The sequence below is a fragment of the Lissotriton helveticus genome, chromosome 8 (genome assembly GCF_964261635.1).
Source record: "Lissotriton helveticus chromosome 8, aLisHel1.1, whole genome shotgun sequence".
Taxonomy (NCBI): Eukaryota; Metazoa; Chordata; class Amphibia; order Caudata; family Salamandridae; genus Lissotriton; species Lissotriton helveticus.
The window spans coordinates 145,874,674-145,902,637 of NC_136069.1; positions in this window are offsets into that span (position 1 = coordinate 145,874,674).

The following is a 27,964-nucleotide window of genomic DNA, read 5'->3' on the forward strand; positions in this document are numbered from 1 at the left end:
GGAATGAGCTACTAGGAAACCTTCGTACAGAAAAAGCCCTTCTCGGCTTTAGAAATAAACTGAAGACCCTCCCCTTTACAGAAGCCTGGACATAATGCACTCTTTGACCTGGGACCAACAGTCACTCACTGGGGTGGGCCATAGCTACTCTCTCTTAGCGCTTAGAGACCTGCCGGTGATTATGAGCTCTACAAATTCCAATTAACATTTATGTCCGCCCATCTAGGGTCCTCATTTATGAGTTTTTGCAGCTGAGCAGCGCCACAGGCCTTCATGTGGTGCTGCCCTATGGTAAAAGAAAGGGGCAGGAATGTGCTGTATCTATTGGATACTGTGCATTCCTATCATTTTCCCCTGTGCCTGCACAAAATGGGCTGCCTTGCGCCAATGCAGGCACCTTTGCACCATGGTGCAAGGGTGCCTGCGTTGAGTTGATGATTATTTCTGTGCAGGAAGGGAAACCTTTCTGCTCAAAAACAATCAAAAGAGGCTTTTTCATATTTCTATGTGTGCTGCAGAATGCAGCATACATAGAAAAGGGGAAAAAAAGAGAAATAAAAATATTACCTTGTTGTGCCTCCCTTACACCAACACTGGGAGGCGTAGGTTTTTGGAGCTACCTCAGATTTACGATTTCTCGTAAATCTGGGGCAGTGTCAAAATGCCATGGATGTTGCTGGGAACACCGCCAGCAACACCTATTGCACTCCCCTTTAACGCAGAAAACTGTGTTAAAGGGGACAATATTTACAAAGCAGAATTATGCCAAATAAAAGTGGCTTAGTTCTACCTCGTAAATATGGAGATGGCTTCTGCACCACAGAACGTCACAAAAAGGGACGTTTCGGCAGTGCAAGGGGTCTCATAAATGAGACCACAGAAATATAACATTCAAACACACATTTCAGTTCCTTTCAGAAGTTCGGTGGAATTCTCAGGTGATATTTAAAAAGATGGACATGGAGCGAGGAGCATGTTTGGTAATCGGTCTTCCCTCTCCTGGACCTAAATACTGTTTCAAGGTCAGGAGAGCGTATGGATGGGTATTAGAAAGGGCACAGTAGCCATTGCTATCTTCATTAATGGGGGACAGCTTTCATCTACTGGGTCATTCTACACATTCATGGTTTCTGGCCCTTTGTTGAGCAGTCAGTCGATCACACACTACTCCAGTTAATAATCAGTCTATGCGTCCAATCGCTCCAAACATGTACCACAGAAGATCAAACCTCCTGTTGCGACAGTGCTACGTGTGGTCATCATGCCTGTCTCTTGGCCAGTCCTCTCACTGGCCACACTGGCACCAGCTGCACTGCAGCCGGTCTCGCTTCTCCAGGCTGTGTTCACTGTGGTGCTCAGTGCTTTCACTGCATCCAACTGTGCCCACACTATCTGCACTGTCTGCTTGGACCCCATCGCCCAGCTCATCGGCTGACCCTACAACAGGCATATCTGCTGGTGCGCCCTCAACCATGTCAGCCGGAATGGGAAACCCAAGATATTTAAGATATCCTGTTCTGTTTTCCTGCACCTCCTCAGTAATCTGGCCAAAGATGTGTGTGTGGGAGGCGCTGCAGTGGAGGACCAAGCTCACATCATGCCCCTCCCGGGGCCAATCGCTGTTCATGTGGGGGTTATTTTTTGGTTTAAGGTTATTTATATGCTCACTATACCTTCTTTGGGGAAACACCTACTTCTGTCATCCTCAGTGCACTTGATCCCTGTTCATTTTGAACATTCATGTCCTTTTAACATGAAGGTTGTACAGATGTGGCAGAGTCCCTCTGGGTGGCCCCTTGGTTTGGTGTGATTGTCCGGTTCCAATGTTCCTAATGTACCATCCCCCTTACAAAGGTAAGATGTTTTAGTATGCTGCCACCTATCGCCACAGTTCATCACTGTGAAGGTGAGGGAGGTTGGAAAAACGCTTTTTGGGTAAGAGGGAAAGGATGAGTCTGACAGGTTTTCCCATCATTTGAACCTAGAGGTGTGGGGCGGGGGGGTGAGAATGCACTCATGCTTGTTCACTGTCCTCTATGCAAGGAGAACCCCTAGGTAGGCCCAGGGCAGCTGAACCAGCCTATCTCTTTAAACAGCATTCATTCAATAGGGTATGTACTGGCGGATCCAAGCTATACCCTTGCTGTCCTTATCACCCTTCTGCTCTGTCTCTGAATTATCACTCCTACTTTTATGTCCTAGCTCCAAGACTCCCCTCTTCTTTTCACAAACATTTCTTTCCATCTCCTGCTCAGCTATATTTTCCAAAGTTAACGTAAAGAAAAGGCAATAAGTGTTTATCAATAACTACAAACAGACTCGCATTTCAAAATTCAGGTTTTGTAAGACTGATCCGATGGCCAGCCGAATTCTGAAGCATCCTCCACACATGTCCTCATTAAGACTGTCTTACCATTGGCATCTGGGTTCATCAAGTGGATATCCAATCCAGTGACAGCTGGCACAGATCAGGGGTCACTGGGGGTGGGGGACGGGATGTAAAAGAAAAATGATTTACCTTAATGCCACGTCTCTCCTCTGTCGTCTATAGCATCTGGCTGGTAACAACAAGCATCCAGGCTCCCCATAGTCAATCCCAATGCTGAAATGCAGCGTTGTGATTAGTCTGAGTGCCGTGGTTCAGCGCTCAGCCAGAGAATTGAAGCCTGGGCATTTTCTCCACCCAACACCTAGGCTGTAAGGCAGCCTGGGTGTAAAATATTCATGCACACTTACAGGGTGTGCCCACCACGCCTCCCCCTGCTCTAAGATCAGAGCAGCTCCGCCCTGCAAAGCTGCTGCAGCAGGACAAAATAAAATAACGTTGAGTTATTATCATTTTGTTTTTCCTTTATTTACAGTGCGAAAAGCAGTGGGGTGACGCCTGTCCAATCCACCATCAGTTGCATTTTTCGGTCGAGTCACTGGAATTCCCAGCCAAAGTACCAAGAGTTATCGAAGAAAACGCCATCTCACATTTGCCGTCAGTCTGTAAGGTGTTTATTGTAAATATTAATCATCAGTGAGTTACAAAGGCCACCAGCAAGGGGCTCCCCCTCATAGGCAAATAAAGGCAAGCTGCCAGTGCAAAGCCAACTTGCACATTTATACTGTGCTACAGATGGTTTCTAATATCAACCACATGGTCTATTTCTCACTAAGAACATGAGCTCATGAGAGTACATGGCATTCCCAAGTAGCAATAATATATGCAAGTTTGACTGAACAAGCTGATTTGCAAAATCTACGTCTTAAGTGCCAAGGCACAGAGATCAGCATGCCTCGGGGATGGGCACACCTGGTGAGCAGAGATACCATAGATACACAAACATGGCAGCTATGAATTACCATAGGGAACCATCAGAGATTGTGAACTGCACAATACCCACTCAGAGAAAGGAATGAGGGAGAAAAGGGTTAGTTCCACATATCAATGTGCCCAGGTGTTGTCAGTGCGTTTCAGATGTGATTATGAATTAAGGTAGTGAATCATAAAACAGAATATAAAACCTGTTTGCGTTCCCCCACCTCTTAAAAGCCACCTAACCCTCTTCCTACTATGTGTTCTTGCTAGGCCTGCATGCTACAAATACCCGTGCTTGCATAATTATGAAGGAAGTGTGGTCCTCACAAAGACGCACTGAAAACTGGTCATGCATGACCCATGCACAGAGATGAGTGACCTTGTGCAGTCCTGTGGTGTGCAGGTATTACAGCCACACAATTAGAATCCTGGGACCAGTGGCATCCTTGCCACTGAATTCAAGCTAGCCTGACTGATGAGGCGTGTTACCACAAACCGGTTCCAGGATGCTTGTTTCCGGTTCAGGGAAGACCTGGCTTGGCAGTTCAGGCTGGACTGCTCCAATGAGGCACAGGGTCAAGACTGATTTGCATATAGCTGGGTCTGAACTGAGGTGGCGAAGTGAGCTAAACAACGATGATGGATTCAACCCAGATCTGTGAATGGGGTGAGTGTCTGAAAGGTTTCACCACTCCGACCATTATCTCCTTGTGTTGGCTTTGTTTGCCCTTAGTTGGCAGGGTATGCCCAGATGTGGATCCCTTGCTCAGTTTGCCAGTGGATTCAAGCTAGCCTGGCTGATGAGGGGTGTTACCGCGAAACCGGTCCCAGGATGCTTGTTTTCGTTTCACAGAAGAACTGGCTTGGCAATTCGGGCTGGACTGTTCCCATGAGGCACAGGGTCAAGACTGATTTGCATATGGCTGCATCTGAACTGAGGTGGTGAAGTAAGCTAAAGAACGATGATGGTTTCAACCCAGTTCTGTGACTGGGGTGAGTGTCTGAAAAGTTTCAGCGCTCCCTCCATCATCTCCTTGTGTTTACTTTGTTTGCCCTAAATTGGCAGTGTATGACCAGACGTGGGTCACTTTGCCACTGGATTCAAGCTAGCCTGGCTGATGAGGGATTTTACCCTGAAACCTGTCCTAGGATGCTTGTTTCCGGTTCAGGGAAGACCTGGCTCGGCAGTTCGGGCTGGACTGTTCCCATGAGGTACTGGGTCAAGACTGATTTGCTTAGAGCTGAGTCTGATCTGAGGTGGCGAAGTGAGCTAAAGAACAATGATGGATTCTACCCAGATCTGTGACTGGGGGAGAGTGTTTGAAAAGTTTCAGCGCTCCGTCCATCATCTCCTTGAGTTTGCCTTGGTTGCAACAGTTAGCAGGGTATGCCCAGACGTGGGTCCCTTTCTCACTTTGCCACTGGATTTAAGCTAGCCTGGCTGATGAGGGGTGTTACCCCGAAGCCAGTCAGTACCAGGATGCTTATTTCCGGTTCAGGGAAGACCTGGCTTGGCAGTTTGGGCTGGACTGTTCCCATGAGGCACAGGGTCAAGGCTGATTTGCATATAGCTGGGTCTGAACTGAGGTGGCGAAGTGAGCTAAACAACGATGATGGATTCAACCCAGATCTGTGAATGGGGGTGAGTGTCTGAAAAGTTTCAGCGCTCCGCCCATCATCTCCTTGTGTTTGCATGGCACTGAGTGAGGCACATAATCTCTCCCAGGCTGTGGATGGAGAGGAGCAGTGTGTACTAGAAAGAAACCCAGAGTGTGACACAGTCACATTACATGATGCCTTGCAATCAAGGATCATGGTGGCAGAGGATGGTCACCTGGCAGCACAATAATTTTTTAATCGAAGCATGAATGGAGGGATACTGGAGCATTTATTGGGAAGTGAGAACATGGGATTCAGTCAAGTGAATTCCGCACCTTACCTGGGGTCCTATAATACTCAGTACGCTCAGGGCCAGAGAAATATTTACAAAATAGGTAGAGGTAAAATCAAGGTGTTTGCCAGGTTCTGTACCCCTTTCTTGGTTTACCCTTTAGGAGCGGGGTCAGTCTGCTGCCGGGTTCCTTCCTCAAGTTACAAGTGTGTCAGTCTTGACTACAATAAAAATGAGTTTGATGGGCAATAGGCTGATGGCGTTTCCTTTCTATCCTGGGTCATACATGGAGAGAAGCTCTAGTTTGGGCTTAGGAGGGCTGTGATGGGCAGTTCACAGTTCTGCAGTTATGAGTGTCCTGATATATCATTACTCACCATCTACAGCAATGTCATGGTGAGTTCCCTTTGTCTGGAATTTGTAGTGAGTTGGTTGGGTGCATCATAATCACATCATGGTGAGAATTTGCAGTGTGAATTAGAATGCATGGACGCATGTAACATTAGAGGTGTGGTAGGCCATGTGAAGCAGTATTGTTTATTAATTCATGTTAAAATGTGCAATGTCTACGTGGTGTGTCACCAACACGTGGGTATGATGTGAGGATTATTGTTAAGGAAGTATTTCCGTCCTCAGAGAGAGCCGCCCGCTCTAGCTGTTAGAGTGACGTGAGAGGCAGTATTGCGACTTCCATCGGGAGTCGCGTAGATGACGTGTAGTCTTAAGCGCGAGGTTTCGGCATTTTCGTATGACCGTCTGGCAACAGCCCAGAGTGATTTATGAGCTGACAGCGTTTTCTCACAAGGTATGCAGCTTGGAGGACTGGTTAGCGGGAAGTGTATTTCAGTTCGCAAAGTTGTCCGGTAGACTGATTATGATTTATTTTCCTTCGTAGAAACAGTTTGCGGCGATGCGTCTTTAAGAGGGTAAGTTCAGATGTTAGATAGACGTGACCTGCGGGTGTTCAATCAATAGTCTCTTGACACAATGGTTTTGAGCGTTCATGTTGCGTTTTTCACTATTCAGGTTCTTTCATTCAGTCATAGAAGGAGAGGGTAAGCCCCACACAATTTATACACGGGGAGATGGTGGTGGAGCACAATATCTTCGTTTTTATTTGTTTTTGATTTAAATTCAGCAGTGGTCCCCTAAATTGTAACGCTGTTTTCCAACATTTTGTTTAGATTTCAGGCCCCGGAGGAAGAGCCTCAAAGGGCTCGAAATGCATCGGGCTTTTCAAATGTTCATTGTTTCATGTGAAAAGATGTGTAATGCTATAAATGCTGCAATGTTCTGAACTTGAAAAGAACTGTTATGTTTGAATAACAAACACTGTTATGTTCAATGTTTGTAATTGAGATGTTACGTTGGTATAAATTGAATTTGATAAAGGTTTAAAACATTTTTTGAAAATAAACTCAAAAGAGTTTGCAACTGTGCACATTGGTCGGGTGTTATTCACTCGAGTTAGGTTGGTTCTAGTGAGGGCACGTGAGGGCAAACGTGCCACCGATGTTGCACGCATAGATTATTCATCACAAATAGTTCAGTGACGGCAAAATTAAGGTGTGCTTCTCCAATCTAAAATTCGTGTCACCAACAGACCCACACGAGTAAGCTGGAATGTGTTTGTCTAGCTTTCACATGGTCAGTGCATATTGTCGTGTATTTCTATAGGTTCTGAATCAGTCCCCCTATTCCTGACCCTATTCTGGTTAAACTAACTATCAAGTTAACTAACAGTCAGCCCATGAGGCAAGAAAACCCCCATGATGCAGATACCGTTATCTGACGCAGTCACACTACGGCACAGGAACGTGTTATCTGATTAGGTCATAACGCTTGAGATCTAATTAGACAAGCGACATTCCTCCAGCCCCTGATAAGGCATACGACGTTCTCATAACAAATCAAACCTATGACAACCTGGAAATCCGTGCGGCCATTGTTTTGATTTCACAGAGAACTTTAGTAAAGAATGTGCTAACGAGCAAGTCGTATGACATCTTTATTGACGTATCTATGTCCATCCTTACGTCAATCTCGGCACCTTTAAGGTATAAATATTGCCGACCTTGCCCTATGCAAACACACGCGTGGTGACAAGACGGAGCAGCCACACTTGCCGAAGCCGAGAGCAGAAGCAGACCCCGCTGGCAGCAGCCCCGCCTTCCTGACGCGCTGAGAGACGCGCTGCTATCTCAAGCCGAGAGACCCAGCACCGGCGCTTTCGGGCTGCCTTGGCAGGCAGCCTGGAATATCGAGAGCAGAGAAAGAGATACTATTCCTCATCCATCCTAAATTCCAGGTACAGAACTGAATAACCCCTCACAGAGAATTCTTTAGTTATTCACTTGGCAAAAACAAACTTAACTTAAACTGTAACTTTCTATTCCCGCCCACGCATTAGACTTAGGTCAGGTACACGGGGTAGGCGTATTTAGAAACACCAGTTGAGCACGTTTAGTCAAAATGTATATGTGTATGTAAATATATTTTAATCATTTTAAACATCATATGGCTCAGAAACCATATCAATGTTTTTACAGTATTATTTTATACTATTGCTTTTAATGTATGCACTTTACTTAACTATAAGTATTGCAATAATATCGATCCATTTCTCATGTATGAGAAAAGAGACTGATCAATAAATAACATCTTTTATTGAACACGCCCGTCTCTTCCTTTTCTCTACATTCTGATGAGACTAAGAATGCACGTACTGACTGAGTAAAATAATTGCCTTGTGCTCACACGACTATCGAGATTGACTCTTGATTAGGGGAGAGCAAAGTTGTCATGTTCTATGGTTGTCAGAAACTAAATCCCTTCTTGTCTAATCAGGGGAGTTAATTCCTTCCTTGAACATTCGAGAAAGTTTCTAGCAAACTCTGAGCTTAGCTGGCAAACCCAAAAATTAAGTCTAGTATCGACAGTAGTAGACCTAGTTAACGTCTGGCCTAGGCCTTTACTGCTGTAGGTACTATTCCAATGCGCAGAGCCTATTGGGAAAATAGGAGCTACACTACAATATGTTTTATTGTGCCTATTGCTGGTATGCCAAAGGGACCTGGTAAGGGTTAGAGTGAGGATATGTTTAGACCAACAGGGAATGTTTGTTGTGATGCTCAGCAAAATGCTTGGCATTCACATCTGCTAGATGCATGGTCATGGTTTTAATGTGGATATTGTGCAGCATTTTCTAGGGTAATGGCTTCCTGCAGCCCAAACAAGGACACATTGTTGATTTGGGTAGAATTAGAATTGTTTTAGTGGCGAGGTTATAGATAACCATGTCCTGTGCTTGTCTTGTGATCGCAAGCATTCACATCTCTGGAGGATCCATGAGGAACTACCTCCTATGGTCCACCGTTCGACAACTTATCGCTGCAAAACAACTTTTGATATGTCCCCAGTAGAATCTGCTACAACGCTGCCCGGTTCCAATATCTCCTAACAGTACCTTGCAACACTTACAAAGGAAAAACCAAGACAGCCAGGGGCTCCCTAGAACCTGTGAAGTTCACGGTGTAGTGTAGTTCCTATCATCCCAATAGGCTCTGCGCATTGGAATAATACCTACAGCAGTAAAGGCCTAGACCAGACGTTAACTAGGTCTACTACTGTCGATACTAGACTTAAAGTTTTGGGTTTGCCAGCTTAGCTCAGAGTTCACTAGAAACTTTCTCGAATGTTCAAGGAGGACTTAACTTCCCTGATTAGACAAGAAGGGATTTAGTTTCTGACAACCATAGAACATGACAACTTTGCTCTCCCCTAATCAAGAGTATATCTCGAGAGTCGTGTGAACAAAAGGCAATTTATTTTACTCAGTCAGTACGTGCATTCTTAGTCTCATCAGATTGTAGAGAAAAGGAGGAGACGGGCGTGTTCAATAAAAAGGTGTTATTTATTGATCAGTCTCTTTTCTCGTACAAGAGAAATGGATCGATATTATTGCAATACTTATAGTTAAGTAAAGTGCATACATTAGAAGCAGAAGTATAAAATAATACTGTAAAAACATTGATATGGTTTCTAAGCCATAAGATGTTTTAAAATGAATAAAATATATTACATACACATATACATTTGACTAAACGTACTCAACTGGTGTTTCTAGATACGCCTACCCCGTGTACCTGACCTAAGTCTAATACGTGGGCGGGAATAGAAAGTTACAGTTTAAGTTAAGTTTGTTTTTGCCAAGTGAATGACTAAAGAATTCTCTGTGAGGGGTTATTCAGTTCTGTACCTGGAAGTTAGGATGAATGAGGAATGGTATCTCTCTTTCTGGTCTCGATATTCCAGGCTGCCTGCGAGGGCTACCCAGAAACGCCGGGGCTGGAATTCTCGGCAGGAGAAGTCAGCGCGTCTCTCAGCGCGTCAGGAAGGCGGGGCTGCTGCCAGCGGGGTCTGCTCTGCTCTTGGCTTCGGCAAGTATGGCTGCTCCGTCTCGTCACCACGCGTGTGTTTGCATAGGGCAAGATCGGTAATATTTATACCTTTAAGGTGCCGAGATTGACGTAAGGATGGACATAGATACGTCAATAAGGATGTCATACGACTTGCTCGTTAGCACATTCTTTTACTGAAGTTCTCGGTGAAATCAAAACAATGGCCGCAGGGTTTTGCCCAGGTTGTCATAGGTTTGATTTGTTATGAGAACTCCGTATGCCTTATCAGGGGCTGGAGGAATATCGCTTGTCTAATTGGATCGCAAGCGTTATGACCTAATCAGATAACACGTTCCTGTGCCGTAGTGTGACTGCGTCAGATAACGGTATCTGCATCATGGGGATTTTCTGCCTCATGGGCTGATTACTAGTTAACTTGTTAGTTTACTAACCAGAATAGGGTCAGGAATAGGGGGATCGATTCAGAACCTATAGGAATACATCACACCCACTCCACGCTAACTATGTACATATTTACTAATCTATGCATAGTATAACATAGTACAACATACTATAGAGTATAGTGTATACCTTACCACCCCAAAATACATAAATGCATTTCGAAATTTTTCAAATATACGGAAAAATTGCAGACATATGTATTGTATGCACTCAAGCTGAAGAATAATGCCAAAGTAATCGCATTTGTATACATTATTGCTTATTTGGTATATGAGAATTACACATGAAATGGCTTCTTAATACAGAAAAAGGTTCGAGACCATTCCATCACAGAATAAAATATTTATGAACGTATCAGCGGGCAGCTAATGTCTATAAGCTATCTAAAATTTAGAAACCTTAGTTCTTTAAGAATAGTTCTTACTTTAAGCAGAAGATAGTGTCCCGAAAATATGCAAAAATATTTGGGGCTGCTGAAAAATTGCTGTCCGTGAACTGGAGGGAAAATCTGTTCATGTGACTTTATTTTTAAAGTTGAAGGCCGAATTCAGGGAACTCCGTGTGCGAGCTTGCTCAAAAGTCTCTATTTCTGCTCTGGTGAGAACATCATATCATTTAGGCTTTCGAAAAAACTGTCAACAGCTTCCTGGGAAAGTTCCACTAACTCGGAAATAGGTGTAATCATGCATTCTTGCGCATGATTGTCTCCATTGACATTCTGATTTGCATTACTGACAGAAGGTCGTACCTGTTCGATGCTGCTTTCATCTTGAACTTCACTACCCATCAATCGTAGTGGTGAAGCTTCCACGAATGCCGTCATCAGGATTGGTAGCCTTTGAGGGCAGCACAAAGCATGAACCTTGATCGGGCTCAACAATGTTTCTGCATCCATTGGCGCATCCGATTGTAGCGTTAGACAGGTGTCTAACACGCATTCTTCTCCGCATAGCAGACACCTCAATACAGGTAAAACACATCTTTGCCACATTGGTCGAAATGATAGAAACCAAGTCATGTTCAGGTCTCTAAGCCGGGATAGTCCCAGGATTTTTGATATCCGGTCCCGGTATCCAATGGCTAGGATTGTTTCTTCCCTTGTCGCAAGAGTTTTGTCTGTGACATGGTTTGCCATAACGAAAAATAAGGACTAAGAATAGGATTCCTGCAATTAGTCCCAGGATCAGGGGAAGTCCGCCAAAAATCGAATGGACGAAATCTGGAAAAATACCCAGTATGGCTTTGAATGGTGTTAATGCCATCGAAAATACTGTCTTAAATACCTTTGAGACCCCATTGGTATCAGAAATATTTAAGATTTCATTCAGGATTTCCGCCAAATGTACGGGGGAATTAGTTGATAATAATGTATGTATCTCTGCAGTCGTCCTTGCGACTTGTAGATCATACGTTTCTTTTGATGACGAGAGCCTGGTAGGCATCTGAAGAAGCACTGTTTTCATTCTGCTTAAAGTATCTATTCGAATAGAAGTAATTTTCAAATCGGGCCATGCCCTTGCCTCCCTGTCTGGGAAGGAGCTGGGGAACAATGAGCGTCCACAGCACTTGACCTTCGCAGTCGTAGTTACTAGATAAGGAGTCCCGGGCATAAGACTACAACATTTGCGGTCTACAATAAGAATGTAACTCCCATTATAGAGTCTTTGAAAGAATGGTTCTATTTCTGTTGCAGGTGCGCCTTGCTGGTGACATGAAAGGTTGTATGAATTCCCTTCACAGGCTCCATGCAAACTAATTCCGTTACACAGAAACGTGCCGCTTAGTGACATCGCACAATTATTGCCACTAAGAAACACTTTCTGTCCTTTATTACTGACACATGCATGTGAATAGGGCAGGTTCCATGTTGTTTTAAGGTATCCTTTTCCCAATTTCTCGTACATGCCAGCCTGTATATATTTTTGGCAGTATTGAAACCTGAAGGTTGAGATCGGAATATTTATTATCCCATGTATTATCCATTCACTGACAGGTCGTTCTGACATTGTCATTGGTAATCTCTCAAGTTTCTCAATGCTCAGGATTGTATAATCAGCACCCTTCTGGGCCATACTGATTTGTCTATCAGTAAGGTTAAAGATATAGAATAGTGACGTTGTGTTGATTAAACGCCAAGGCACATAGCCTGAACGCAGATTTTGTAACGTCCAGCCAAGCTGTACAATAGAACGCAATTGGGACTGACCGTGTTGTAATAACAGTAAGTCTTGCGATAATATGTCGATTGCTGAAGACACAATGCTGTCCAAAGAAAAAATTCTGGAGGACAGAGTCATTAACCCATTGTCCACTACAGAAAGTGATTTTTCCAAATTAATACGGTCAATTTCCCGTATTCTCTCTGCTGTCTCAATTTGAGTAACCTTCCAGGCCTCATTGTATGCTGCATATACAGAGGCTGCTATGAAACTCTTTTGACGCTGTTTGCGTGGTCCCAAAGTGAAATCACGCAAGTCAGCACCATCAGTAAGTAAAGTTAGGTGTTGCTTAATTTCTGCCAGTGTGGAAGTTTGTAGCCATTGAAGGCATAATTTGCCCACACTGTAGGTGGTTATTATCCCTGGGTGATGTCTTTGAGGATATCTAGGGTCTGGCCTGGTCATTTTGAACCCCTGTGTTTTGTTCAGGAATCTGTCTTGACAGTTATTAGTATCTGTGGGCCAGATCAACCACTGTTTCCAATCAGGATGTGTTCTGTTTTGGTTTAATATATGGTTTACGTCTATCTCTTCATCTGTAGAGGTGTTGCTAAACATTGTTGGCTTTGGAATAGACGGTTTAATTAAATCTTTGATTTTGGCTAGGCCAAGACAGGTGGTTTGTTGAACAGTGTCATTTAAAAATATCATTTGTTCTGGGATCATGCAGGCTCTAAACAAAGCTTCTATACCCTGTACTTGCCAATCTTTGGTACCCCAAACACTTTTCAATTCAACATTTTTGTCCCAATAATCAAAACCAAAAGTATTCATTTTTTCAAAGAATGAGTCTGAATATAACAATTTTGTGTTGGTTATCATGGTCTTGGTCCCTGTTTTGTTTGACAATTTAAAATAAAATGTTTCAGCATTACTTGTGTTAAAACCTGAAAAATATGAGTATTTGTCGTAAACGGTTCTTGAGCTCCCTTTTGGAGGTGTTGCACAATGTTCCCATTGATTATAATTTAAAACATTTCTAGGTTGTGCAGATCTATGTAAAAAAATGGTTACCATAGTGGTTATAACAGTACATACTATCATAATTTGTAGAACCCTGCAAATAATCATGTTTGGTAAATTTAGCAGACATTACTAAGTCAGACATCATATTATTAATGCTTTCGAAGTCCCAATCATCAGCAAATGAGTTTGGTTTTACAAAGTCACTCAAGGAGATCTTAATTTGGTGTGGATATTTCAGGATCTCGACCGCACCATAAATTTCATAGTCAGTGTTGTCCCAAGCTACCCCACCAGGTATCGGATTGGCTGTGAAGTTGGCTGAAGAAAGTTCTCTTTTCTCGACATGTGAAGATGTGTGTGGTTTGAGGATCAAGTTGATTTTCTGACTTGCTGTGTCCATTTTAGCATATTTTCCCTCAATGAAGCGTCCCAAAGTTAGTATCATGATGAGCCATAGTATGAGGATAAATGCACCAAAACCCACCCAAAATTCAATCCATGGAGAAATCAGATATGTTTCTTTCAGTTGTTTCAAAAGTTCTTTAGCTTTATCTTTAAAGGTTTTTGATGATGGCTGTGTCTTTGATTCACTGAAGCCTTCAGAGGAATCATCGAAGTTTATGAAGTAGCCGGATGCAGTTCTGTCAATTGTTCCAATTGGTTCAGGATTTCTGTTTCTTGCATTTTCGTTTGGTACTTCAGTATAGATTGGTGTGTCTCTGCTAAATGTTTTTATTTGGGATTTCAGAGGTCTTAGTTCTATTGCATTGTTGCATAGTCCATGTTGTTCTTCTGTAGGCGTTTCGAATGTGATGAGCCTTTTTGTTAGGACCTCTGTACTGGTAGCAAACCTTGGTGTTCTGCTACTTATTGGGAGTCCACTTGGCCTACTGTTTGTTATCGGCCACATGATTGTGGTTTTACCAGGTCGATGGATACAACTCGGTTCTCCTTTTTACCAGCAAGTGGCGGTAGTACAACTGATCTTGTCCCGTTGACAGACAAGACAGGAACTGCTTTTCTGTAAGAAGGCCCAAATTCCTTCTTTACCGCGATCTTCTCCCTGACTAGATCCCCGACTTTTGGAATCCAGACAGGTCTTGCTGGGACAGGTGGTGGTTCTTCAGTGGTTGTTGGCTGTTGTTTCAACTTTATGTTGCTCAGGTCTTTTCTTGTTTTGTTTAAGTCCTGCAAAATAGCCAAACGGTCTTTGATATCAAAGCTTTTTTCTTTCACCACTGAAGTCTGACTATCAATGTCAGAGATCATCATCCTAGTTCCAAATAATAATTCGTACGCACTGAATCCCTTCAGAGAATTTCTTGGCAAGTTATTGAGACTACGTTGGACACTTATTAGATGTTTGACCCACCCAGCTCCCGAACCTAATACCTTCGCCGTTATAGATTGCTTTATGTCACGGTTTTTTCTTTCAACAATTCCGTTCCCCTCAGGGTGAAATGGACAAGAGTACCGCAATTGCACGCCCATGCTGACCATGGCCTCCTTATAAGCCCGAGAGCTAAAAGCAGGACCGTGGTCTGAATGCAGCATGCCAATTGCGTATGTGCCGATAAAGACTCGCAAATCTTTTATAACAGTTCTGGCATCAGCCGTTCGCTGGGGCCACATCCATATGAATCTTGTGCATGAATCCACTGCGACCAGGATATATTTATAGTTACCATCCCTTTGTAAGGGACCACAGTGGTCTAGGTAAACACAGGCTAATGGTTTATCCGAGATTAGAAGGGGCGTCTGAGCTGGACGTCTCACAGTTGATACTTTCATTTTTTGACATATCTCACATTCTAGAACATAGTTCCTTGTTTGTCTTCTCATTTGTGGCCACCAGTATCTCTGTTTTAATAATGATACTGTGGCTGAGACGCCAGCATGGATAGAAGCAAGCCCTTCGTGTGCCGCTATTATTAGTCCTAACCTATGTTCCATGTTTGGAATTGCCCTATCCCCCACTCCAGGGATTCGAGCAAAAGGAACATTGTTTGCATCAGTTATGTATGAGTATTTTACTGGAAAGCCTTTCGGGAGTGTGTCTATCGAATCCTTTTCTGAAGCGCTGACAGCTTGTAATATTTCGCTGTCTATTTTTGTTTTTGACCGGGTGATGGCAGCTACGGAAGCCGTTTGCACAGCTGCCTTCGCGGCCTCATCAGCCAATGAATTCCCTGCAACGTGAACGCCATCACATTGATGACTCAGTGTATGTATCACGTGAGTCTTTGGTAGTTCTTTTTGTAAAAGAACTACTTGTTCCCAGAGCATTTTATGCTTGATTGTGCCACCTTTCGCATCCTTGAAACCATTCTGAAGCCAGACCTGCAAGTATTCATTGTAAGACTGAACGCAATAATACGAATCGCACACTATGAGTGTGGGGAATTCTCGATCGGTATTTTCAAGCGCCATCTTGAATGCCAGTAGTTCAGCTCGCTGAGCTGTACAATCTCCTAAAGTTTGTGTTTTAGTGATTGTTGGTTTAAATTTTCCTTCGTGCCAGCGACCTTTAACGATCGCGCACGCAGCACTGTAAGCTTGCTTACCCTCCACTGCGGGTTGTGCTGATCCGTCTGTATATATTATACAGCCGTAGTGGTCTAGAGGCAGAATTTCGGTCGGCGGAGGACATTCAAATTCATATTGGAGAAATTCTTGTGTTTTTAAGTAAGGATCAAATTCGTACGCCACGTCTGTTGCAGCAAGAGAATTAGCCCATTGTATCCATCTCGGATGGAGTGCTTTAGCATTTGGAATGCTTGCCTTTGTTACCGCCTCTAGGGCTGGTATTGGTGTCACGATTATTATTCGTTTACCTTGTGCCAGGGCTCGTTCTTTTGCTATAGCTGTCTGAGTTGCCGTAAGAATTTTTTCCGTTGGGCTAAATTTCATTTCAGCCTTAGTGTACAAGTGTGATTTGAATGCAAGTGGTACCTTTTCTCCCTCATTAGAGGTCAGGTATGTCAATCCGCATCTCCCTGGGATGACTCGAATCACAAGATTGCGTGTGTTATCACGTGTTTCTAATTTTGTTTTAATTAGCATGTCTGTTTGTAGGGATCTCAAAATTTCTGTGTGTATTTGAGTCCAATTGGATCTTTTAAAATCTGGTTTTATTATATCATAAAGGGGTTTGACCCTTTCTGCGTAATTTGTAATGTATGTTCTTCCGAAGTTTATGAAGCCTAGAATTGGCTGTAGGTTTTTTAGTGTTCTAGGTGCTTGGAGTACGGCACATTTTTCTAGGAAATTGTCAGCCAGGCTTTTGCCTTCACTTGATAACTCATATCCTAAGAATAGGACTGTCAGATGGGCAATTCTGGATTTTTTAAAGTTGAATTTGTAACCCTCTGCTGCGAACCCAAGTATTATGGTGTTCACTCTCTTCAAGTGAGTCTCCAAGTCATCATCTGTTAAGTAAATGTCATCGACATAAGATAATGCTTCATCATCATATAGTTGTAGTAATTCTGTTACTCTCGCTGAGAATACCCCCGGGCTGTTCTTGTACCCCTGGGCTAACCGACAGAATTGTTTTTGAGTGCCATTTATTGAGAACGCAGTTAAATATCTGCTCTCTGGTGCTATGTTTTGACAAAAGAATCCATTAGAGATGTCTAAGGTTGTTTTGTATTTTTTGCGCACTATGTTATTCATTAGTGCAGCACTGTGTGAGTTTTGCACTGCAAAAGTTTTGCAACATGTGTTAAGGTGTCGGTAATCCAAAACTAGACGATATGAATTGTCTGGTTTGGAGACCGGAAACAAAGGGTTGTTCATTTGTGAGGTGCAAGTTTCAATCACCCCCTGGTATTCTAGCTGATCTAGTATTTCATTTACCTGTTTTTTAGCTTCTTGCTTAATTGGGTACTGCCTTTGTGCAGTAGGTTGTGATTTTAACTGGATTTTGTGAGGAGGAGAATCCTCATCCCATCCCACGTGATTTTTATATAAAGCAGGAGCTAGAGCCACTGCCCACTTTCTAGCAAGTGTGTATTTTTTATGAATTGGAATTTGATTTGAGAAGGCAGGCATAATTATTTCTTCGCCATGAGGGCACTCCCTGACAAACTCTGGTGGCCAGTCTTTTTCAGCTAGAAGGATGTCATAGCCCTTGGAGAGATTATCCCAAAATAGTCCCCTTATTTTCCTAGTCTTATCCCCCTCTATACGCAATGTTATTTTGTATATTTTGTGAGGTTTGCTAACTCTGGTGTCCGCAGTTTCCACTTGAAGATATTCATTCGTGTCCACTGTCTCCAGATGATTCATAAGGACTTTGCGAGCTATGCTCACTTCTGCTGCACTGTCTAAAATTGTCTGAGCCCACTCTCCGTTTTTCAGTTGTGTCCTCAGTATTCTCGGCATTGTTAAATACCTTGATACTGGCTACCTTCTTTTTTGGAAATTGTAATTTCTTTTTTAGTTGAGCAGGTTCCTTGTCTTTGGACTTGGCGTGCTCTTCTCTTTGTTCTGATCGTCCTCTTCTTTCCGATTTCTGCGAGGAAGTTTGAAAAGATTGAGAGGGACGTGTATCAATGTCTTGATATCTATCAGGCTTTTTAATATTATCCCTATTTCTAAGGTTATATCTTTTCCCAGAGGGGTCACTCTGAGGTGACCTGTGTCTCTGGTTCGGAGATTTTTCTCTTCGCCTAGGAGACCTTCCTCGGGACTGGAATTTCTTTTCTTTAGGATTGGATTGTTTGTTTCCATCCCAGTTCTTTTTTGGTGATGTAGAATTATTATTAAAAAATATTTTTTCAGGACTTTCAATCAGTTGCGGTTTTACTGGTATTCCACCTAAACTATCTCTACCTAGTTCCTCATAGGATTTTTCTATGATTCTGGCAATTTCAGCTGGTTGGTCTGCTATATCTGTCTCTTTTAACCTCTGGCGGATCGCCACGTTTGCTGCTTCTCCTTTTATGTTGGCTAATAGTATAGCCGAGACCTGCTTGAAGTCTTTCAGTAATTTCATACCAAGAGTTAAAGCGGGTTCAGGACCATATTCATCTTGAATTTGTTTTAGCACATCTGGTATTACCGAAATGGATGGAACACCGTGTGTTTTTGTGTAGATGGAAGCAAAGACTGTACCCCAAGTGTCACAGTCCTCTATGTGTGGTGCGATTCCCATTGGGAGACAGATAGTCAGAATCCTGTGTTTTTCTAACGGGGTGGTGTCTGGAAACACCGCCTCTATTTGGGTGATTTTCTGTGCCAACCAGAATGGTATTTGTTCCCGTTTAGCCGGTACTTTACCTAGGCAGGACTGAATGTTCTGTGGTGTAATTTTATTTGTGTTCCCCTGGTGAGGGGTCAGCTGTGGGAGTTTAATCGCTGGCTGAATTGTTGAAGTCCGCATCACATATTGGACTAATTGTCTGTGTATTTTTAGTAATTGTTTTAGCTGTGTTAACAGCTCTGCTGCTGGCATCTCATTGATGTCTGGATGTGGTGTGTATCCGGCTAGGACCGGCCACGTTGCTCCTGGTCTACCTAAAGGACCGAGCCTGGTGATGTGATTATTATGTTTTAGGGCGCCATCAAATAAGAGCAAATGCTCTTGAAATTTGAGTGGTACTTCCACCTCCTCGAAAGGAGTGTACTCATTAGGAGGTTCCTCTATTTTGTAATAGTGGAAGTACTTTGTTACAGCATTTGCTGCTGGAAAATGTATCCATGAATAGTATACCTCTGTCTGCCGATATTCGTGTGCCTCAATTACGAATATGATTCAGAAAAGGGGGTGGTGATGAACAGAGTGTCTGAATTAAGCAGACCACTCTTACCCAGTCCAAAGATCAGGGCTTGATCCATCACCGTTATTTATCTCACTGCCCCATCCCAGCTCAGAACCTGGCTATATGCAAATTAGTCTGTCCCTGGCCCAGTGCATCATGGGAACAGGGCAGACCAAACTACCAAGCCAATTCTTCACCAGAAAGGAGACAAGCTACCGGGGACCGGTTTCTGGCATTTCAGCCTCTTCGGCCCGGCTTGCTTGAATCCTGATGGAGCAGTGAGAAAGGGACTCATGTCTGAGTATACCCTGCCACACCTATAGTGGCCAAAAACGATTCAGAAAAGGGGGTGGTGATGAACAGAGTGTCTGAATTAAGCAGACCACTCTTACCCAGTCCAAAGATCAGGGCTTGATCCATCACCGTTATTTATCTCACTGCCCCATCCCAGCTCAGAACCTGGCTATATGCAAATTAGTCTGTCCCTGGCCCAGTGCATCATGGGAACAGGGCAGACCAAACTACCAAGCCAATTCTTCACCAGAAAGGAGACAAGCTACCGGGGACCGGTTTCTGGCATTTCAGCCTCTTCGGCCCGGCTTGCTTGAATCCTGATGGAGCAGTGAGAAAGGGACTCATGTCTGAGTATACCCTGCCACACCTATAGTGGCCAAAAACGATTCAGAAAAGGGGGTGGTGATGAACAGAGTGTCTGAATTAAGCAGACCACTCTTACCCAGTCCAAAGATCAGGGCTTGATCCATCACCGTTATTTATCTCACTGCCCCATCCCAGCTCAGAACCTGGCTATATGCAAATTAGTCTGTCCCTGGCCCAGTGCATCATGGGAACAGGGCAGACCAAACTACCAAGCCAATTCTTCACCAGAAAGGAGACAAGCTACCGGGGACCGGTTTCTGGCATTTCAGCCTCTTCGGCCCGGCTTGCTTGAATCCTGATGGAGCAGTGAGAAAGGGACTCATGTCTGAGTATACCCTGCCACACCTATAGTGGCCAAAAACGATTCAGAAAAGGGGGTGGTGATGAACAGAGTGTCTGAATTAAGCAGACCACTCTTACCCAGTCCAAAGATCAGGGCTTGATCCATCACCGTTATTTATCTCACTGCCCCATCCCAGCTCAGAACCTGGCTATATGCAAATTAGTCTGTCCCTGGCCCAGTGCATCATGGGAACAGGGCAGACCAAACTACCAAGCCAATTCTTCACCAGAAAGGAGACAAGCTACCGGGGACCGGTTTCTGGCATTTCAGCCTCTTCGGCCCGGCTTGCTTGAATCCTGATGGAGCAGTGAGAAAGGGACTTATGTCTGAGTATACCCTGCCACACCTATAGTGGCCAAAAACGATTCAGAAAAGGGGGTGGTGATGAACAGAGTGTCTGAATTAAGCAGACCACTCTTACCCAGTCCAAAGATCAGGGCTTGATCCATCACCGTTATTTATCTCACTGCCCCATCCCAGCTCAGAACCTGGCTATATGCAAATTAGTCTGTCCCTGGCCCAGTGCATCATGGGAACAGGGCAGACCAAACTACCAAGCCAATTCTTCACCAGAAAGGAGACAAGCTACCGGGGACCGGTTTCTGGCATTTCAGCCTCTTCGGCCCGGCTTGCTTGAATCCTGATGGAGCAGTGAGAAAGGGACTCATGTCTGAGTATACCCTGCCACACCTATAGGGGCCAAAAACGATTCAGAAAAGGGGGTGGTGATGAACAGAGTGTCTGAATTAAGCAGACCACTCTTACCCAGTCCAAAGATCAGGGCTTGATCCATCACCGTTATTTATCTCACTGCCCCATCCCAGCTCAGAACCTGGCTATATGCAAATTAGTCTGTCCCTGGCCCAGTGCATCATGGGAACAGGGCAGACCAAACTACCAAGCCAATTCTTCACCAGAAAGGAGACAAGCTACCGGGGACCGGTTTCTGGCATTTCAGCCTCTTCGGCCCGGCTTGCTTGAATCCTGATGGAGCAGTGAGAAAGGGACTCATGTCTGAGTATACCCTGCCACACCTATAGTGGCCAAAAACGATTCAGAAAAGGGGGTGGTGATGAACAGAGTGTCTGAATTAAGCAGACCACTCTTACCCAGTCCAAAGATCAGGGCTTGATCCATCACCGTTATTTATCTCACTGCCCCATCCCAGCTCAGAACCTGGCTATATGCAAATTAGTCTGTCCCTGGCCCAGTGCATCATGGGAACAGGGCAGACCAAACTACCAAGCCAATTCTTCACCAGAAAGGAGACAAGCTACCGGGGACCGGTTTCTGGCATTTCAGCCTCTTCGGCCCGGCTTGCTTGAATCCTGATGGAGCAGTGAGAAAGGGACTCATGTCTGAGTATACCCTGCCACACCTATAGTGGCCAAAAACGATTCAGAAAAGGGGGTGGTGATGAACAGAGTGTCTGAATTAAGCAGACCACTCTTACCCAGTCCAAAGATCAGGGCTTGATCCATCACCGTTATTTATCTCACTGCCCCATCCCAGCTCAGAACCTGGCTATATGCAAATTAGTCTGTCCCTGGCCCAGTGCATCATGGGAACAGGGCAGACCAAACTACCAAGCCAATTCTTCACCAGAAAGGAGACAAGCTACCGGGGACCGGTTTCTGGCATTTCAGCCTCTTCGGCCCGGCTTGCTTGAATCCTGATGGAGCAGTGAGAAAGGGACTTATGTCTGAGTATACCCTGCCACACCTATAGTGGCCAAAAACGATTCAGAAAAGGGGGTGGTGATGAACAGAGTGTCTGAATTAAGCAGACCACTCTTACCCAGTCCAAAGATCAGGGCTTGATCCATCACCGTTATTTATCTCACTGCCCCATCCCAGCTCAGAACCTGGCTATATGCAAATTAGTCTGTCCCTGGCCCAGTGCATCATGGGAACAGGGCAGACCAAACTACCAAGCCAATTCTTCACCAGAAAGGAGACAAGCTACCGGGGACCGGTTTCTGGCATTTCAGCCTCTTCGGCCCGGCTTGCTTGAATCCTGATGGAGCAGTGAGAAAGGGACTCATGTCTGAGTATACCCTGCCACACCTATAGTGGCCAAAAACGATTCAGAAAAGGGGGTGGTGATGAACAGAGTGTCTGAATTAAGCAGACCACTCTTACCCAGTCCAAAGATCAGGGCTTGATCCATCACCGTTATTTATCTCACTGCCCCATCCCAGCTCAGAACCTGGCTATATGCAAATTAGTCTGTCCCTGGCCCAGTGCATCATGGGAACAGGGCAGACCAAACTACCAAGCCAATTCTTCACCAGAAAGGAGACAAGCTACCGGGGACCGGTTTCTGGCATTTCAGCCTCTTCGGCCCGGCTTGCTTGAATCCTGATGGAGCAGTGAGAAAGGGACTCATGTCTGAGTATACCCTGCCACACCTATAGTGGCCAAAAACGATTCAGAAACCCCCTTTTCTGAATCATTTTGTCCACCATAAGCGTGGAAGGGTATACTCAGATGTGAGTCCCTTGCTCATTGCACCATCAGGATTCAAGCAAGCCGGGCCGACGACGGCTGAAATGCCAGAAACCGGTCCCCGGAAGCTTGTTTCCTTCCCAGTATAAGAATTGGCTTGGTAGTTTGGTTTGCCCTGTTCCCATCATGCACTGGGACAGGAACAGACTAATTTGCATGTAGCCAGGTTCTGATCTGGGATGGTGCAGTGAGCTAAAAAACGGTGATGGATCAAGCCCTGATCTTTGGACTGGGTAAGAGTGGTCTGCCTAATTCAGACACTCTGTTCATCACCACCCCCTTTTCTGAATCATTTTGTCCACCATAAGCATGGAAGGGTATACTCAGATGTGAGTCCCTTGCTCATTGCACCATCAGGATTCAAGCAAGCCGGGCCGACGACGGCTGAAATGCCAGAAACCGGTCCCCGGAAGCTTGTTTCCTTCCCAGTATAAGAATTGGCTTGGTAGTTTGGTTTGCCCTGTTCCCATCATGCACTGGGACAGGAACAGACTAATTTGCATGTAGCCAGGTTCTGAGCTGGGATGGTGCAGTGAGCTAAAAAACGGTGATAGATCAAGCCCTGATCTTTGGACTGGGTAAGAGTGGTCTGCCTAATTCAGACACTCTGTTCATCACCACCCCCTTTTCTGAATCATTTTGTCCACCATAAGCGTGGAAGGGTATACTCAGATGTGAGTCCCTTGCTCATTGCACCATCAGGATTCAAGCAAGCCGGGCCGACGACGGCTGAAATGCCAGAAACCGGTCCCCGGAAGCTTGTTTCCTTCCCAGTATAAGAATTGGCTTGGTAGTTTGGTTTGCCCTGTTCCCATCATGCACTGGGACAGGAACAGACTAATTTGCATGTAGCCAGGTTCTGAGCTGGGATGGTGCAGTGAGCTAAAAAACGGTGATGGATCAAGCCCTGATCTTTGGACTGGGTAAGAGTGGTCTGCCTAATTCAGACACTCTGTTCATCACCACCCCCTTTTCTGAATCATTTTGTCCACCATAAGCGTGGAAGGGTATACTCAGATGTGAGTCGCTTGCTCATTGCACCATCAGGATTCAAGCAAGCCGGGCCGACGACGGCTGAAATGCCAGAAACCGGTCCCCGGAAGCTTGTTTCCTTCCCAGTATAAGAATTGGCTTGGTAGTTTGGTTTGCCCTGTTCCCATCATGCACTGGGACAGGAACAGACTAATTTGCATGTAGCCAGGTTCTGAGCTGGGATGGTGCAGTGAGCTAAAAAACGGTGATGGATCAAGCCCTGATCTTTGGACTGGGTAAGAGTGGTCTGCCTAATTCAGACACTCTGTTCATCACCACCCCCTTTTCTGAATCATTTTGTCCACCATAAGCGTGGAAGGGTATACTCAGATGTGAGTCCCTTGCTCATTGCACCATCAGGATTCAAGCAAGCCGGGCCGACGACGGCTGAAATGCCAGAAACCGGTCCCCGGAAGCTTGTTTCCTTCCCAGTATAAGAATTGGCTTGGTAGTTTGGTTTGCCCTGTTCCCATCATGCACTGGGACAGGAACAGACTAATTTGCATGTAGCCAGGTTCTGAGCTGGGATGGTGCAGTGAGCTAAAAAACGGTGATGGATCAAGCCCTGATCTTTGGACTGGGTAAGAGTGGTCTGCCTAATTCAGACACTCTGTTCATCACCACCCCCTTTTCTGAATCATTTTGTCCACCATAAGCGTGGAAGGGTATACTCAGATGTGAGTCGCTTGCTCATTGCACCATCAGGATTCAAGCAAGCCGGGCCGACGACGGCTGAAATGCCAGAAACCGGTCCCCGGAAGCTTGTTTCCTTCCCAGTATAAGAATTGGCTTGGTAGTTTGGTTTGCCCTGTTCCCATCATGCACTGGGACAGGAACAGACTAATTTGCATGTAGCCAGGTTCTGAGCTGGGATGGTGCAGTGAGCTAAAAAACGGTGATGGATCAAGCCCTGATCTTTGGACTGGGTAAGAGTGGTCTGCCTAATTCAGACACTCTGTTCATCACCACCCCCTTTTCTGAATCATTTTGTCCACCATAAGCGTGGAAGGGTATACTCAGATGTGAGTCCCTTGCTCATTGCACCATCAGGATTCAAGCAAGCCGGGCCGACGACGGCTGAAATGCCAGAAACCGGTCCCCGGAAGCTTGTTTCCTTCCCAGTATAAGAATTGGCTTGGTAGTTTGGTTTGCCCTGTTCCCATCATGCACTGGGACAGGAACAGACTAATTTGCATGTAGCCAGGTTCTGAGCTGGGATGGTGCAGTGAGCTAAAAAACGGTGATGGATCAAGCCCTGATCTTTGGACTGGGTAAGAGTGGTCTGCCTAATTCAGACACTCTGTTCATCACCACCCCCTTTTCTGAATCAATTACGAATATGACTGCGCCACCTCTAGGTGTCAGTCCATTTTCTATAAGTTTTAAAGTTATAGATTTCCTTTTGATGACCGGGATGAGTATTATATCCCCGTCTGCTGCTTGCATGGTAGCATCAGCTGCTGCGAGTTCAGTTGCTAATCTAACTGCCTCTCTTTCATCCTCATTGTCTGACATTTTACTGACAGGATGGTTATTTTGTTTGTTTGCAGATCAGGTTTCTTGTGGAAACGAAGATTAGATTAGATGCACAATATTTTGGAACCGTGTATCCTTCAACGTTGACTATACCAAGAACCATACATAGGAGTTCCCTCCTGCGAGGTCTGGCGGATATAACCTTTCACCCACTCCAGACGTCTTTGGAGTATTGTGGGAAAAGGGGTCTGAGTGAGAAAGCACGACTGAGTTACTCTAAATGTCTTACGTTAGTTTTATCGCCCTTTACAAACGCGTTGGGCGCCATGTAGTGTAGTTCCTATCATCCCAATAGGCTCTGCGCATTGGAATAATACCTACAGCAGTAAAGGCCTAGACCAGACGTTAACTAGGTCTACTACTGTCGATACTAGACTTAAAGTTTTGGGTTTGCCAGCTTAGCTCAGAGTTCACTAGAAACTTTCTCGAATGTTCAAGGAGGACTTAACTTCCCTGATTAGACAAGAAGGGATTTAGTTTCTGACAACCATAGAACATGACAACTTTGCTCTCCCCTAATCAAGAGTATATCTCGAGAGTCGTGTGAACAAAAGGCAATTTATTTTACTCAGTCAGTACGTGCATTCTTAGTCTCATCAGATTGTAGAGAAAAGGAGGAGACGGGCGTGTTCAATAAAAAGGTGTTATTTATTGATCAGTCTCTTTTCTCGTACAAGAGAAATGGATCGATATTATTGCAATACTTATAGTTAAGTAAAGTGCATACATTAGAAGCAGAAGTATAAAATAATACTATAAAAACATTGATATGGTTTCTAAGCCATAAGATGTTTTAAAATGAATAAAATATATTACATACACATATACATTTGACTAAACGTACTCAACTGGTGTTTCTAGATACGCCTACCCCGTGTACCTGACCTAAGTCTAATACGTGGGCGGGAATAGAAAGTTACAGTTTAAGTTAAGTTTGTTTTTGCCAAGTGAATAACTAAAGAATTCTCTGTGAGGGGTTATTCAGTTCTGTACCTGGAAGTTAGGATGAATGAGGAATGGTATCTCTCTCTCTGGTCTCGATATTCCAGGCTGCCTGCGAGGGCTACCCAGAAACGCCGGGGCTGGAATTCTCGGCAGGAGAAGTCAGCGCGTCTCTCAGCGCGTCAGGAAGGCGGGGCTGCTGCCAGCGGGGTCTGCTCTGCTCTTGGCTTCGGCAAGTATGGCTGCTCCGTCTCGTCACCACGCGTGTGTTTGCATAGGGCAAGATCGGTAATATTTATACCTTTAAGGTGCCGAGATTGACGTAAGGATGGACATAGATACGTCAATAAGGATGTCATACGACTTGCTCGTTAGCACATTCTTTTACTGAAGTTCTCGGTGAAATCAAAACAATGGCCGCAGGGTTTTGCCCAGGTTGTCATAGGTTTGATTTGTTATGAGAACTCTGTATGCCTTATCAGGGGCTGGAGGAATATCGCTTGTCTAATTGGATCGCAAGCGTTATGACCTAATCAGATAACACGTTCCTGTGCCGTAGTGTGACTGCGTCAGATAACGGTATCTGCATCATGGGGATTTTCTGCCTCATGGGCTGATTACTAGTTAACTTGTTAGTTTACTAACCAGAATAGGGTCAGGAATAGGGGGATCGATTCAGAACCTATAGGAATACATCACAACGGTGCATCAGTATCCCCAGGGCTGGAGAAGCATGTCCGCTTCACCAGATGTACAAGTACAGGAGTGTGTGACTCTCAGCTAGCAGACTGGTGTCCCACAGCCCTTCACCTCCATCATGCACATCCACCGCCACACGGCTGAACCAACTACATGGCAGTTCTCCCTGTTTAGGAGGCAGACACCAGATTCGGTTTGCTAAAATATTAATATATTTCCACATTTTTCCCCCATTCTAAAAGGACAATCCTTCCATTGTGGGTAAATCAGCACGTCATGGTTTGCCACTGTTTCCTACAAAGTCTACCTATTGACGTGTCCCAAATGTTGACATGTCTGCAGGTTCTGCCCATTCTCTGCCCTCTACCACAACTCTAACATCCACACTCGCCACATCCTAGAGCATCTCCTTTGAGCCGCCTTCTCGACTGGCTCTTGGACATCTTAAAGCCCTGGTCTCAGAGCATAAGGAGCACGCCTTCCTCAAAAGCAAATTTCCAGTATATAGATCAACAGAAGGTAAACGCTGGGGCTGTAAAGTCACTTCCAGTGATGTCTTCAGGCTCCATGGGATGCTCATTGCCTATGTTAGTTAGTCTCCTACTTGTTACTTGTAAGACTGGTGCTGATGATGCGTTTCATGGATGTATTCTAGTGTAACAGAATGCAGGTACAAGCTGCAAGATGGGAGAGCTGAGGAGGGGGCATTAATATGGGGAGACGGGGTTGAACCAGGGGAGGAAAGTAAAAAAAAGAGAGGAAACAAAGTGGAGGAAATATGAAAAGGCAGTGGAGATGCGAAGAATGGAGAATAAGAGAGCGAGGGTGAGTCAGAGGGAAAGCATCCGAGAAACATTGTTCCTACGAAATGTGACAGACCGTGATGTATTATTTGTTTACTTTCATGAGCATTAGAACGAACCATCTGCAGCCCTTTTCTGCAGAAATTGCATTTGGTTGAGTCTCTTCTCCCCAAACCTGCTGCGGGGAGCCAAGCCCCCATACTGAACTCAACGATTGGTGAAATGTGGGTCTGGTCTGAATTTTTTTTCTGTGAATGTTTTTTTAATTCTGAGCATGGCTCTGTTATGTTGTAGGAATATTCAGTATATTTCGCTTATTGTTATTATTGTTAAAGGAGGGTAGATGTGTTATGTTTTCTTGTACCATATTGTTGTTCTTTGAGTATTTATACTCGTGCTGTTCCTTGGTGACAGCGCATTCTAGACTGGTAACGG